Here is a 15419-nt window from a genome sequence, read left to right on the forward strand (position 1 = left end):
GAGGCCGTCGGATTCGCTCCCGCCGGAAATTCGTACTTTCTTGCTCATATTCTAGGCATTGTCCGTTATGCCTCGTTTTATGTAATCAATTAACTTCCAAAGTCTCTTTCAAACACTTTTTTTCATAAAGATGTTTATCCAGTGCCCCAAAAGGGTACCATTTAGCTCAAGATAAAACCAATAAGTGCAGGTTTTTTTTGGCTTTCCTTACTGGTGCACTTACAGTATCAATGAAGAAGAATGGTAGTTCAATTACTTGCTTAGTTTATTAAAGCAATCGGACAATGGCCTTCACAAGTTTCTCAGCGAGCACTCGTCCAACGTTAATCTTTAATGAGTACTCGCCCAGATGATCGCCAGTTCAAATGTACAGAACTGTGTCCTTCCTGGCAGTTCTCTTCTCTGCTTTGGACTACCCTAGGAGTGCCCATCTCCAGGTTGCATTAGTTGTGAGAGATTAAGAAAATGAACATATTAACTTACCTAGGAACATCTCATGTTCGATGTCAGTGTGTGTTCAAGCTGCCGAATTACAGCGATGTTGCCAAGGTAAGGGTTCTATTCATCTTTTAAAAAAAAAAATAATAAGAAACAAAATTAGAGAGGCTAAAATCAGTGAAGAAAATTAATATAATGGACAGACTGATTATCAGTGAAAAAAAAAATATTCAAGATAAGCGAGCAACGTTCAGAAGTGACCATGGCGAAAAATCTCAACGAGCGTCAGTCAGTATCCTCATCCCGCTCCGAAAAGAAACAGACAAATGTCTCAACGAACGTCCCTTGCCAGTTGTCTCTTTCGTTTTGTCATCCTTGGCCTGCTTCGTCCCGTCTTTTGGCCTTGGACGAAGTCCCCACAGCGACCACTTCTTTTCAATGGAGATGCTTGTTTTAGTACTGTTATACTGGTTTTTGTCAGATCGCACTTCGCATATCTCAACACCCTTGTCTGAAATTATAGAAGATCACCTTTACGAGCATGTCGAATACCCGGGACGATTGCTTTTTTCTTTTGTTGAAAAGTGCGGTCCGACTTGCATATAGATAGAGATGAAGTTCGATGAGTACGTGTTCGATCTTTGCCGAGGTTTATAAAGAGGAAGTCTGACCATCATAACTGGACCGGACACAATCATTTTTATCGAAAAAGATCGTTTTTTCTTTTTTCTTTTTTCTTTTTTCTTTTTTCTTTTTTTTCGTTTCGTTTGCGTAAACAAGTGAATCCGGGGCATAATTCTTACTTTGGCCTCACTGGGTTTTAATTCTTACTTTGACCAAGTCTTTTTGCTGAATTATTGAATGATTGCACCAACACAAAGGAAGTATCTCTGCACTTCTAACTAATAGAAAGAGAGAATGAAGCAAAAAGACTTGGTCAGAATCTGTGCCAAATCACAGTCAAGAGTCAATATCCTACACACACCGCTATGAATTACAGGCCGTCCATTAAAGTCCAATATAACCGGCGGAGATCCACCCATCACTCAATCATTGGTCCAACCTTTGGGTGAGTTCACCATTTATCAATCGTTTCAAGGCAACAGTCACTGAGAGAGAGAAAGAGAGAGTAGTTGGGGTTGCTGAAATGGGTACTCTTGTGGCTTCTTGTTTTGTGATTGTGATTTTGGAGGTCGCATGGTTGTATGGAGGAGTGGATGGAGCTTACGTGAAGTACAACACTGTTGCTGGGGCTGTCGAAGGAAAGTTGAACGTGCATTTGGTCCCACATTCCCACGATGACGTCGGATGGTTGAAGACCATCGATCAGTACTATGTTGGCTCAAATAACTCCATCCAGGTCCTTAAATTTTTGGGTTCGAACAGCAGAGTGAAATTCGGCTATACTGTTCAGTTGATATATAATGATGCAGTGATGTGAATGGCAAAATGTTCTTATGTGTGTTACTGGTTGTTCAGGGTGCTTGCGTTGAGAATGTGCTTGATTCCGTCATCAAAGCGTTGGCGCGAGATCCCAACAGGAAGTTTGTGTTCGCCGAGATGGTATATTCTGTTAATTTTAGACTGTCTCTGATGCATATATCTGAAGGCTCGTTTCTGTTTTGATCAGCTACAAACCATGTCTTTGAGTTCTCTGCAATCAGTCAATTTCTCAGGCTTGAATCTAGTTGATCAGCTCGACTCCGCTGGTCTAAAGCATTGTGGTCAAACTTCAATCCAATTGGCATTCGTGATATTAATCCTTTTCATATTTATGGTTGACAAATCCGCAAATCCATTATGCATGACCTGAAGACACTGACCGGTTTGGCCTATAACGAAGTCAAAATCTTTGTGCAATGGTGCAATACAATTGCATTAGAAGAGCAACTGAACCTCCAGGCATGCCACCAAGACACACTGGACAGAAGATATTGAAGTTCACCATTACAGTCCCACTTAACTTGAAAATGGCCATTACATGATTCTCGTTTCTAATTTCATGTTGCAAAATGAAGATGTACTTCGGCAAGATGAACCTTTGAGATTATGTAGCCACATGCTTCCTGTCTTTTATGCTTCATGAACACTACATTTGATAGTACCTGTTACCATTTTTTCTCCGTGAATATTGATTGTTATTCTGCAGTAAAGACAACTGGCATTCAATAATCTAAACACAGAAGAAAAATTTGATGCCTAAGACTATGCAATCTTTACACAACTTTTGCATTTATATTCTTGTGGACTTGCATACTGGTTCTCTTAATCTTATCAGCGTCAGTTCATGCCCCTTAATTGCTTATTCTCAGAGTCCTCTTCTATTACCCTCAATTGAGGCCAAAAAGGAAAAAGAGAGTAGAGAAAAATGTGATTTAACCAAAATAGATTTAACTTATCAAGAAATTGTATACTTTGCTATGCTTGTAAGATAATGCACTTTGTAATACTTGTTTATCTTGATAGATGCAGATCATAGCCAACTTCTACTTCTTTTAAAGTGTACCTCACTAATTTTTGCTCACGATTGTTAAACAATTGTAATTTCAGTGAACAAACAGTTGTTCTTATGCTGTAGCTTCTTCATGTCAGGCCTTCACTCATTCCCTCCACTGTCCACTTACAAACGAGTTTAACTTGATAGAGTAACTAACGAATTTCATGACTTGATAGGCTTTCTTCCAAAGATGGTGGTTAGAGCAAAGTCCAGAAACACAAGAGCAAGTGAGGAAACTTGTGAATGCTGGCCAATTTGAATTCATGTATGCAGGCAGTAAGCATTTAACGGGGTCTATGGCAATTTATGCACTATTACTGCCCTGACAGTAATGTTGGCAATTTGCAGAAATGGCGGATGGTGTATGCATGACGAGGCAACAACTCATTACATCGACATGATTGACCAAACAACTCTGGGTCATGGCCTGATAAAGTCACAATTCAACAAAGTTCCCTCGAGTTGGATGGCAAATTGATCCATTTGGACATTCTGCCATGCAAGCTTACCTACTTGGAGCTGAGGTAGAAGATTCTATCTAAGGTTTTCTCCATGTCGACCTTTTCTGTTTTCACCTTCCAATCAGTCTTAAGTGTAGCTCTGAGTTATTTTATTTTTGTTTTTGATGTCTGCACACTATGATGCAACCATATTAGACTTTGAGAAGTATCATGTTGTCTAACTTTCTATGTCATTAAATGAAAAAAGAGTTGCTCGGCATGGTCTTTTTCCCAATAAATTTTCCATGCTTTGAGTTGTATTTCCTATCAAAGGATCATCACCATTTTTGCAGATTGGATTTGATTCAATGCATTTTGCGAGGATTGACTATCAAGACAGAGCGAATCGCAAGAATGATAAATCTCTCGAGGTTATATGGCGTGGGTCTAAAACATTTGGTTCCTCATCTCAGGTTTGAAACAGACTCAACCTCATTACCTTCATTTTCCTTGGTTACTTCACCCCAAAGATTAATATCATGTGCTTGTCTGTGCCTTTGTAGATTTTTGCAAATGCATTTCCCGTTCACTATAGTCCACCGGAAGGTTTTAATTTTGAAGTGTCTAATGATTTTGAGCCTGTTCAGGTGTGTGCTGTTATTCAACCAAATTAATCACTTTCAAGCTTCTTTTTTGTGGCAGACAAATTCACATTTGAGATATTCAAACTGCAGGATAATAATTGTGACAGCCTGAATTTTCATAACTTGTTTTCGATTAAATAAATCGGGCCTTTCATCGAAACGCTAATAGTGCTATTCTCTCGAGCTGATCATTCACGAGATAACCGGACTATCCGGGGAAACAATTAGGAATCTAAATGCAATTGGACTTGAGAATTCGACCAAGAATCGATCGCTCAACCGTGTTGATCTGCAAGGGTCATTATGGCACTGTCGAGATCGATCGTAAATCAAAGATAGGTCGATTCGACCGAGATATGTGATCAAATTGTGGGTGATTCCACTTGATTGAAAAATTCTCATCGATCGACACTAAATTGATTTTCGTCGTTTTGGTACCCTGTCCGTAATCAAACCTCGAGATTTTCACGACAACTGAGAGTTGCTAATGGGTCGAAGATGTACTTTGTGACTCGAGATAAATCGATCACAGGTCAATTGCACCAAAAATTCCTAAAAGTTATCCGGTAGACTAGATCACGCTAAAAGCGCACCGGATTGAAAATAACCGCAAATTTGAACCCGATTTCAGAAATTGAAAATTCTGAGGTGTCACAAGCTATTTTAGGAACGTCGACTCACTCTCCGAGGAATTTTCAGAGATTCCGGGATTTTTGCGGAAAATTGATTCGGACGTTACGGAAAATCACGGAAAATTCGGATGGGGGCCCAAATTGATGGAAATTGACTTAAGCCAAGCCCATGGAGCGACGAATTTATAGAAAATCGTTCGATTTTTCTTCATCAAGATTGACCTCAATTTGGGAAATTGAGTGAAGGAATTTATCCTAAAAATTAGTGAAATTCGGATCAATAATTGGGGATGGAATTTTGCACTTAAATTGAGTTATTTTGGTGGATAATTGATTGGAAAGTAATAGGGGACATCCAATTAATGGAATGGCTAAGGTTTGTCAAAATTGGGCCCCTCCTTGGCTTCCTTCACACGCCTCTCCACCGCCTCTCTCCCTTCGTGCGATGAGCTGAAGACCGATTGCATCTGTCCTTTTCTTTCTTTCGTTTTTGTCGAAGCTCCCTTCCCACGCTCTCTGCCATTCCCACCATCTCTTGTTCTCCACGTCCGCGAGCCCTGCTTCCTTCTACCGAGTGTTGGCCAGCAAGTTCCAGCACCCACAGTCAATGGAAGACACGAGCAAGCTGCCCGTGTGTTGACTCCAACAAGTGGCCGAAGCTGCTTCTCCATCTGCTTCCATCGACGCCAGCACGTGAGTCAACAAATCAGTTCATCTTTCCCTTAACTGACCGCAGCAGTCCACGTTTTCTGCCCCTCCTCGCGTCTTCTCCACCAGCTCGCCAGCGAAGCCCCCATCATCGGTCAACAACCCAAGCTCTCCCTCTCCTTAGTTGACCACCGGGTGCAGCAACCGAAGCCACACCCCACCGAAACTCCTTGAAGCAGCTCACGGCAGAAGCTGCCACCGTCCGTGACTCACCACCACCGAAGTCCCTTTGCTCGATTTCTTCAGCCCATTAACGCCGTGGACTTCATCCGCTCGAAGACTCCACCGCCAGCTGCTTCCCTGCTCCATCTTTCGTTTGTGTCTTCGCCAGCGTCACCTTCAGCTCGACGCCAGCTAAGCCAGCAAGCCCCGAAGACCTGCAGCTCCGTTTCTGCTTCGGTTGGCAGCGCTCAGTCCAGTGGATTTCACGGCCCAGCAGTTGGGCCCGTCCAAGAAACCAGAGAAGCCCATTTTGTTTAACCCAGCAAAGCCCAAATGATTCAGGCTCAGGCCCAATTCCATTGCAAGCTTAAGGCCCACTTGAATTCAAGCTCAACTCAGCCTTTCCAAGCCCGCGTTAATTGAAGCCCAAGTCCACCGAAGTTCAGCCCGCGAATCAAGTGAAGCCCAGCCCAAGTTGGAAACAAATCTCAGATTTGGGTTGAGATTTGTTGGGCCCGTTTTAGGCCCGGTCCGAGAGTTCGTCGACGCCGCCGAAAATTAAGGTTTCGGCCGCCGTCGCGTCGTTGTCGCGGTGAACCGGTTTCCGCAATTAACCGGTGAGTTTATACTCTAAACTCGCTTAGTAGGTTAATAACGTTTAAGGGGTGTTAGATTTATTTTATTAGGAATTAGGTGGTTAGTTAGATTAAATTAGAAATTAAATTATTTAATTGAGCATGTTAGGTGGTTAGCATGATTTAGCTAAGGCCTAAATAAATTGTACTGTTTATCTAGAAGGGTTCGGGAATTTCTCCGAGTCCGTATTGGTTATTAATTTAATGATTTTGGCCTAGGTTATTATTTGTAGAGTTTAAATTGATTTATTTAATTAATTTCAGTAATTATTTAATTATTAATTATTTTTCCGGAAATTAGGCCGAGATAGTCTCTGACCGGAATTTCGTGCTGATTGCAATGGTGTGGTTAATTTCTGCAATTGAATGTTAAATTATGCAAATTGAGTGTTGATTTGACTTTGGTATTTAATTCCAAAAATTGTGAATTTCCAATATTTATTCAGAAAATCCCAAGTGTCGGGTTTTGACACCGAAAATAGTTTTTAGTACTATATGAAATAGTGGGTTTTTAAAAAGAATGAATATCAATTTTTCGGATCAAGTTGACCGTGTACCCACACACGAGTAATTTCATGTGAATTTCTAATAAGAAAAGGCCGTGCTCACCATTTTAATTGAAGCATTTGAGTGCAATGTACGGTGCCCCGGGCCATATTTGAGTGATCGTGTGATGGTTATGAGAAATCGTCCCGGCTGTTAAGCTGGACGTTATCCCTATTTGGGATACCCCTGGACAACGGGAAGCCGGTGCAGCTTGATTCCGGACCCTATGCTCCTTCGGGAAAGCCGTCTGATAAAGAGACGTTGCCGTGCTCAATGAGGTGAGACGATGCCTGGCAATGCCAGAAGACCGCCGAACTGAGAGTAGGCCGTACTATATGCCGAGATCAAATCTAAGAACGCATGATTAATTGAGTGTGGCGTTTCAATTTCTGGAGCTTATTTGTTGCTCATACTCTCGTGTTATCTGTGAGATAAATTGTACTGACCTGCAGGGTGGATCTGAGACGAGGTAAGTCTCCTTGATTGTATGATTGCGTGCTTATGACGCTTCTTGGCGTATTTCCCTCCTAATTGGGGTTTAGAGCTTAGACTTGCTGAGATGATATCTCACCCCGTTGTGGGACAACATTTTCAAGGTCGTCGAGTGGAGGACCTGGAGCTGAGAGGAGGTGATTGGAAGCGTAGGTCAGTTAGGACCGCTTCTTTTTGGAAGGCCGCCTTTTGTAGTCTTTTGGCCGAGAGACCTTTGTGCATGACTCAGTGTATATATAAAAGCATGTTTGTTTGTGAATCTATTATCCTACCTTTCTATCCCGAGATGATTACCGTCGTGGGGATTTCTTTTCGCTTCCGCATGTGCAATAAAATGGAAAGGGTCGGCGACTCGTCCTGGGAAGTCGTAAATTTTTATCGACCAGATAGGGATGGGCACGCGCTCGGGGTCCGGGGTGTGACAATAATCTCCTATATGACTACAATGTCGAAAAAAGAGTGAATGATTTTATTGGTGCTGCAATGACACAGGTATATTCTTAGCTTTTTGCAGACAACAGGTTTGTTGTATCTTGGTTTGTCTCAGACCGAAACTGACCATTGTCAAATAATTATATTCGAATAAACATCATTGAGGTACAAATACAGGAACTCATTTTTCCCAATGAACAGGCAAATGTTACAAGAACAAATCACATTATGTGGACCATGGGTGATGATTTTGTGTACCAGTACGCTGAGTCTTGGTTCAAGCAGATGGACAAATTCATTCATTATGTTAACAAGGTAAAACTACCTGCTTTACTATTTGCTTTTATGATTGTGAAACGAGAGTGTTTATGCATCAAAACACTTGAAGTTTGGCAAAGCTCATTTCCAGTCACAGATAATCTGGAGACTTCCACCGGTATCTTTTTCTCTGAGATGTAATATAAAAGGATCTACAATTAGTCTGAAATAACACTTCGTTTAAAATGACACTTTCTAAGCTTACTCTGGAGAGTAGAGATATGTTTTTGCCCCTTTCTTCTCCTTTTTTTTTTTCCAATGCACTTGCCATAATTTTCTTTTCCTGTTCCTGATATTTCTTCTCTCTCAGGATGGCCGGGTGAATGCATTATACTCTACACCATCTATTTACATGGATGCCAAAAATGCAGCAAATGTATCATGGCCTTTGAAAACTGACGATTACTTACCGTAACTATCTCTTTTTACCCATCTCAGTTGCCTTTATGTGATATATCTATTTCAAACACCATCGACTTGATATATGACCGACACTTGCCCCTGTGTACAGGTATGCAGATAGAAAAGATGCCTACTGGACTGGCTTTTTTACTAGCCGGCCAGCCCTGAAAGGATATGTTAGGATGCTTAGTGGATACTATTTGGTATTGTTTCTCTTTATTGGAGCTCATACCATAACAGAACACAGTATATCTCTTCATGTTGTTGCGCTTTTGTAAGCCAAGTAGAATGCTCATGACTTAAATTATTTTGGATTCAATGCGTGCTTACAACTATGTAACTTAAGTTTCTAAAGGGATGAACTGCGATGTCTTGGAATTATTTATGTGCCATGGGCAGGGTTAATTCTTCAAACGAACATCTGAGAAGATATTGTGTTTTCCCCCCTTCCTTCTATGACAAATATCATCTATCCCACATATGTACTAAGTATAGCACCATTAAACATCACCATGACTGTGCTCTCTTTTGTCTATATAGGCAGCGCGCCAACTTGAATTTCTTGTGGGGCGCAGGTCCAGTGGTCCTAGCACTTACAGGCTCGGAGATGCCCTAGGATTAGTGCAACATCACGATGCTCTCACCGGTACTGCCAAACAGCACACAACCAATGATTATGAGAAGCGCCTAGCTATTGGAGCTTCTGAGGTCAGAAAATGAAGTCCCATTGAATTTGCCCTTTCAGGATTCTTTGTTCCCAACTCTCATTTAATCTCTATATGCCTTTGTTCTAAAATCAATTAGGCAGAAGCTGTTGTTGATGATGCTCTCTCCTGCCTAGTTAGTAAGAAACCAGGAGGTCAGTGCTCATTGCCTATTTTGAACTTTAGCCAGGTAAGTTTTAATTCAATTCCTACAATTTCCGACAAAAAGGATTTGTAAACATTCTTCAAACCATCATATAAGCTAGTCGGTTCATTGGGACTTAAATTTTGTCCAAAGACTAAATGTTTCACTTGCTCAAGATGACCTGTATTCATCTCTTGCTTACGTCACGTTTTTTACAGTGCCCTTTACTCAATATAAGTTTCTGCCCAGCAACAGAGGAAGATATTCCAGACGGAAAGAGTCTGGTAAGTTTTTGGGTTTTATGCTGTATATTCTTCAAAGAAATATGCACGTTCTAATAAAAAATTTCTTTATCAGGTTGTGCTAGCATATAATTCGCTTGGATGGAATCGAACTGATATTTTAAGGATCCCCGTGAGTATTTTACTTCTTTCCTGTTGTGCCAATAGTTTATGCATCAACAGAATAATAATTGCCCCTCGATATAATGTGGCAATGACAATGTCCACTAGGTTACTGATTCAAATTTCGTCATCCGTGACTCTTCTGGACATACCGTCGAAGCGCAACTTATCAATTTGGATAATGTCACAATCAACTTGAGGAACTTCTATGTGAAAGCCTACTTGGGATTATCGCCACAGCAGATCCCTAAGTACTGGCTTGTATTTCAAGTTTCATTACCACCGCTGGGTTGGAACACATACTTCATTTCTAAAGCAGCTACAGAAGGTTGGTATTTGACATACTTGATTCTCGACAACAATCATTCAAGCCTCTGAGATTGATATTTATAATCTGCCAAGGCTTGCTAGAGTAGATTACGTGAACAGGAAGCACAATGAATAATGAGTCAAAATTCAAAACCTTAAGAATCTGCATGGCCCGAACTGCATCATGGAGGAATGGAGATGAGCCTAGACGTTCTCCAAAACTATTCAGAATCCATTCGAAGTGCATGGTTCTAAGGCCGTAAAACCAATCAGGACGATTAATTTGACACAGCTCTGAAGTCGTCAGAGGGCCACGTCGACTCAGTTAATTTTACTTTCCCTCATTTGGGCTTCAAAATGATGCAGGGAAAGTAAAACTAGTTTCCTTTCAACACTGGGCAATCCACAGAATGATACCATAGAAGTTGGACCAGGTGATCTGAAGATGCTATTTTCGTCAACCTCCGGGCAACTTGTCCGGATGTTCAATTCTAAAACTGGGGTGAGTCTAGAGAAAGCTACAGTTTTTGTATAGCAACGAGATTTTGTTCCAGAGTGTGTTCACTGTTCTATTACCTTTTCACTGTGCATGCATAAAATCCATTGAAATTATCAATCTCATCCACTTCTTCAAAGTTCTTTGGACCAGAATCATACTCGAGACTTTTCTGTAGCAAAAACTTGTTCTTTACAAAGATTTTGTACAAGCCGAAGTAACTGGCTCTAAGAAAAGGCCTATTTTGTGTATTGCGAAAAGTATGTTTATGAATGTCTCACTCACCAGTTTCTCTGAAATCTAAAATTTACATGCACACCGCTGTCGTTGCTTATTGACAAACACATCTTCTGGTATCCAAACAAGTTATTATGATGAAATGGATTCTGGAATGCAACTTGGCTGTTTCAGCTCTCTAGCTTCAATCACGTCTTCCAAGTAATAACTTTTGGACGCTTGATGTACCTATTATATCTTCATTTTCCATTGAGGATCAGCTGTATCCGTCTTTTCTGTTTAGAGCACTATCTCATCTCAATATTCTGCCTTTCTTTTGCTTCTTGGATTGGATCTCATTTGGTTGGCATCTGAACCTACTTTCTTAATATCTCTCATATTACAATGTTCCCAGCACCTCTTTGTCCTCTGAGGACTTAAGAAGAAAGTGTAATTCTAGGTTGAAGGGTCATATAATCTATCAGCAAATAGAAAGTGCCCATTTATAGTGGCTAAAGCGAAACAATGATAACTTCTCCTAAAATTTAAATGTTTTGATTCATATAATGACATTAGCTTTTCTTCAGGGTTTGACAAGGATTCAATGTCCTGCGTTATATAACACTCTGTCTCCTTCATCACTTTTACTTATTCGATTGCGTTACAGAGCATTCACAATGGTTTCTTACATGCTACTGTGTGGCTATGCCAAATTCACTACATAGAATGTTTAGTTATTCAACTCAAATTTACCAGGTTGATGTACCAGTACAGCAAAGCTATCTCTACTATTCCTCAAGCATCGGCGGTACAGATGATTCTCCGGTAAATCTTTCTGTGCTTGATTTATGATACTATGCAGACCGGAATGTGGACCTTTTCACAGCACAAACCAAGGAATGGTAGATAAATAGCTGCAAGTGATCAGCAGAGTTCTTTTATTGCAGGCTTCTAATTTGTATATCTTCCGTCCAAATGGGGCTCATCCAACTATTGTTTCAAGAAAAGTAAGCAGCCTGTCATTACTCAGCTGTGCCTACTCCAGCTCACTCTTGGAACATTAAATAATACCTTGCATTCAGTGATATTGTACATTAAATCTATTTTAACAACAAGATTGGACACATAAAAGTTTGTCCCCCATTTCAACCCTTGCAGGTGCCCCTGAAGGTTGTTCGGGGACCACTAGTTGATGAAGTGCATCAGCAGTTCAGTTCATGGATCTATCAGGTTATTTGTCTTATAAATTAAGTCCAAGCACATTATTCTTCTTATCCTGATGATTTGCTTACCTGTTTCCTTACTGTCTTTTTTAGAACCTATGGGTTTTGGTTCCCATCAGCTTACAGAACTCAAGATACTTGAAGGACCCAAAAATGTCCAGAATGTAGATGTTTTAACATAGAGTTAGACTGAAGCATAGTAGTTAACATTTGGCTTGAATAGCTAAGCTACTAATCGGAAATGTCATTCATTTAACCAGAATCCTAGAACTAGAAAAAAAAAAAAAAAAAAAAAAAAAAAAAGGGGACCTGTTCATTGCATGTTGGACATTCCCATTAGTAGCTTAAGTTTTTAAGTTTGATCCAAGTGATGATATCCAGTAATTAAGTTTGGTCTTGTACTCGAACATCGTTGCTCCCTTAGCAAACAAACTATTATAAGGGTTTTGATTTGATGTCAGAGAAATGGAAATTGATTTACTTCTATTATGCCCCATTTTTATTGCAAATTTAGATTCAGTATGTCAAATAACTAATTTCATTCCAGAACAGTTGGTGCAAGAAACCATGACACTACTGATATACTCTTTCACTGGGTATGAACTGCCGCTAATGAAGTGCTTCTTATGAAGATCTGGACCAGCATAATGGCATCACATGAGTCAACTGGCTTGGTTTTTAGACATCTGACTTTACCTTGATTTACCTTACTAGGTCACAAGATTACACAAGGATAAAGAGCATGCTGATGTTGAATTTACAGTGAGCTGCCCTTCCCTATTTTTCTTTCTTTTGTAAACTGTGATATTCTACAGATGACGGAGTAATGCAACAAAACATTTGATTGGATTTTCCATGCTTTGCATGCAAAGTCAATGGATTTATTGTCACTACTGTCTCCGTAGTATCAGCCTCTTAAAACTCCAAGAAATTCTCCTAAGACTTCTTGCTTTGAACTTTGAAGATTTGACCAATTCCAACAGATGATGGAGTTGGGAAGGAGGTGATAACACAAATGACGGCAAATATGGCCACAGAGAAGACCTTCTACACCGATTCTAATGGAAGGGATTTCATAAAACGGGTAAATTCCGAAACCCTAGATTTTCATTGGATGCCACCTTTCCTTATAACATTCATGACTGATAATCTGAATATTGGTATAAGCAGGGGGAGTGCAAAGTTTGCTAGACTTACTATTGTTTTTCAACTCACTCCCCTAAGAAACACTACCCTAGTGTTATAAATTTATGATGTTCTTCGAGTATTTCAAATTTCAGATGTCATTTAAAAGAAAAGTTGGTTTGAAAGATGGTCCCTGGAATCTGCATTCTCATTATCCACTAAGTTACATCTTAGCCGAAATGACGTACAACATATTATTCTCTTCTAGTCACAGTGTTTATTCATACAACAGCCATCTTGATTGCTCGTCAATGGTCCCAGGCTGATGCAGAAAGCTTACAATCGTTATTGTAGGTGCGAGATTATAGACCAGATTGGTCCCTCACTGTTACCCAACCTGTTTCAGGAAATTACTATCCAGTAAGTTCCTTAATTTAATGATATAGCAAATGCTTGCGAGCGATAATATGGTCCTTGAATAGATGAAATGTCATCAACCTATAGCCTGGACTCATGAATATGTTTGTGCCCTAAACATGATCTTCTCCTCCAACACTATGCCATCAGATTAATCTTGGGATTTTCACCATGGACAACAAAACCGAATTCTCCGTCTTAGTGGATCGTGCTGCTGGAGGAGCCAGTATCGAAGATGGGCAAATAGAGTTGATGCTTCACAGGTCTGGCACCTCATTTCTGTGTTCCACCCCATATCATTACTTCCTTTCTTCGTGTTACAAATCTTTTAACTTCTCTTGCTTTGTGCACCAGGAAAATACCCTATAACACAGGTGTGGTTGGACCTCCCAACGAGACGGTGTGCATTTCAAATAGCACATGCAAAGGACTAACGGTACATTGCATTTATCTGTGGACGAAGAACTGTTTTTCCTCGTTCATTTTTTCCAAGCGATGTTGTATGACCAGGTACGAGGACACTACTACATAGGCATCAACAAACCCGGGACCGGAGCTCGCTGGCGTCGGACTATTGGCCAAGAAGTGTACTCGCCTTTAGTTTTGGCTTTTGCACATGAGGTAGGGATTGAGTGCCTTAGCTTTTTTGGGTCCATGCTTAAGCCTTTACCTGAGCTTTGAATGACCCTGCAGAAGATGGAGGAATGGACAGGTTCTTATGTTACCAGTGCGACTGCGATGGATTCGAGTTACAGTTTACCTCAGAATGTCGCTTTGATCACTCTGCAGGTAATTGAGTGTTATCTCAGATACTCTCCCTCTCTCTTCCTCTCCCCTTCCTTTTGGGATTAACTGACCTCTCTGTTTCGCAGGAATTGGATGATGGAAGTGCACTTCTACGTCTCGCACATCTTTATGAGGTGAGAAAGGGACTTCATTTGCCCTTTTTGCCCAAAAAGAAAGAGCTTCATCAGTCTATTTCATTTGAATGCGATGTCATTGGGGCTATTATATGAAAGTCCACGCGTGATCTGGAATCAACAGAATTAAGGATCTTCACAAACCCACAGGAGACTGTAGTCCAACAATGCAGGCATCGCCTCTTGGATTGACAAAACCATTTCTTTTAGGCTATTCACTCACTACCACACTTTCCATCAATTTGACACACTCATAATTGATTTTGTCTGTCTTCACTCAAAGAGAGGCGATTGATGTATACCGCAGTATTATTCATTTCCATCGTTATGCTTGTGAAAATATCTAGGCTGGTGAAGATGCAGAATATTCGACCTTGGCTAAAGTCGAGCTGAAGAGGATGTTCGCAGGAAGAACGGTATGTAAAGCTTTTACTGCTCCAATGTCGTTGCTCTTCTTAGTATGTGCCAACCAGACGAAGTAGTTTTGTCACACTGATGACATGATTTGGTGATTGATATATGTGATCACTGACTTCAGATAAGGGAAGTAAAAGAAATGAGCCTGTCTGCAAACCAAGAGAAGTCTGAAATGAAGCGGATGACATGGAAAGTCGAAGGGGAAGCAGCAGCAGAACCGACGCCCTTAAGAGGCGGCCCAGTGGACGTCTTAGATCTCATTGTCGAGCTTGGTCCCATGGAAATTCGCACTTTCTTGCTGAAATTCTAAGCATTGTACATAATGTCACTTTTTATCTAATCGATTAACTTCATACATGCCCAGAGGGTAACCATTTAGCTCAAGAGGAGACCATTAAGTGCAGTTTTCTTGGCCTTCCTTAACAAGTGCACTTATAGTATTAATGAAGAAGAACGGTACTTCAATTGCTTCCTAGCTTACAAAAGTAATCGGACAACAGCCTTCGCAAGTTTCTTACCGAGTTTTGAAGATTATTTACTTGGTCAGTAGCAAACAACCTTCAGCGATTACTTGCCCACGGGATCGCCAGTTCAAATGTACATGATCATGTTCTTCAACTGCAGTTTTCTTCTCCGCTTTCAGACCGCACAAAGGGTGCCCATCTCCAGGTTCCATCATGCGACGGTCGCTGGCCCT

At 40.7% G+C, this 15419-nt stretch overlaps 1 non-coding gene across 1 annotated transcript; it reads left to right on the forward strand.

Annotated features, from left to right (window-relative positions):
• Nucleotides 1-365: 365 nt before the first annotated feature.
• LOC104429496 lies at nt 366-15187 on the forward strand. Its single transcript, XR_005546788.1, has 31 exons — nt 366-437; nt 511-549; nt 1472-1798; nt 1918-2001; nt 3112-3200; nt 3284-3459; nt 3729-3848; nt 3939-4022; nt 7615-7686; nt 7828-7941; nt 8255-8355; nt 8456-8549; nt 8887-9054; nt 9151-9240; nt 9414-9479; nt 9553-9609; nt 9708-9931; nt 10275-10410; nt 11377-11445; nt 11568-11627; nt 11779-11850; nt 12558-12605; nt 12808-12927; nt 13323-13388; nt 13536-13648; nt 13740-13821; nt 13896-14006; nt 14079-14174; nt 14258-14305; nt 14653-14721; nt 14844-15187. It is a non-coding gene; the product is annotated as an alpha-mannosidase (transcript).
• The last annotated feature ends 232 nt before the right edge of the window (nt 15188-15419 follow it).

This window comes from Eucalyptus grandis, chromosome 10 (genome assembly GCF_016545825.1).
Source record: "Eucalyptus grandis isolate ANBG69807.140 chromosome 10, ASM1654582v1, whole genome shotgun sequence".
NCBI classification, from domain to species: domain Eukaryota; kingdom Viridiplantae; phylum Streptophyta; class Magnoliopsida; order Myrtales; family Myrtaceae; genus Eucalyptus; species Eucalyptus grandis.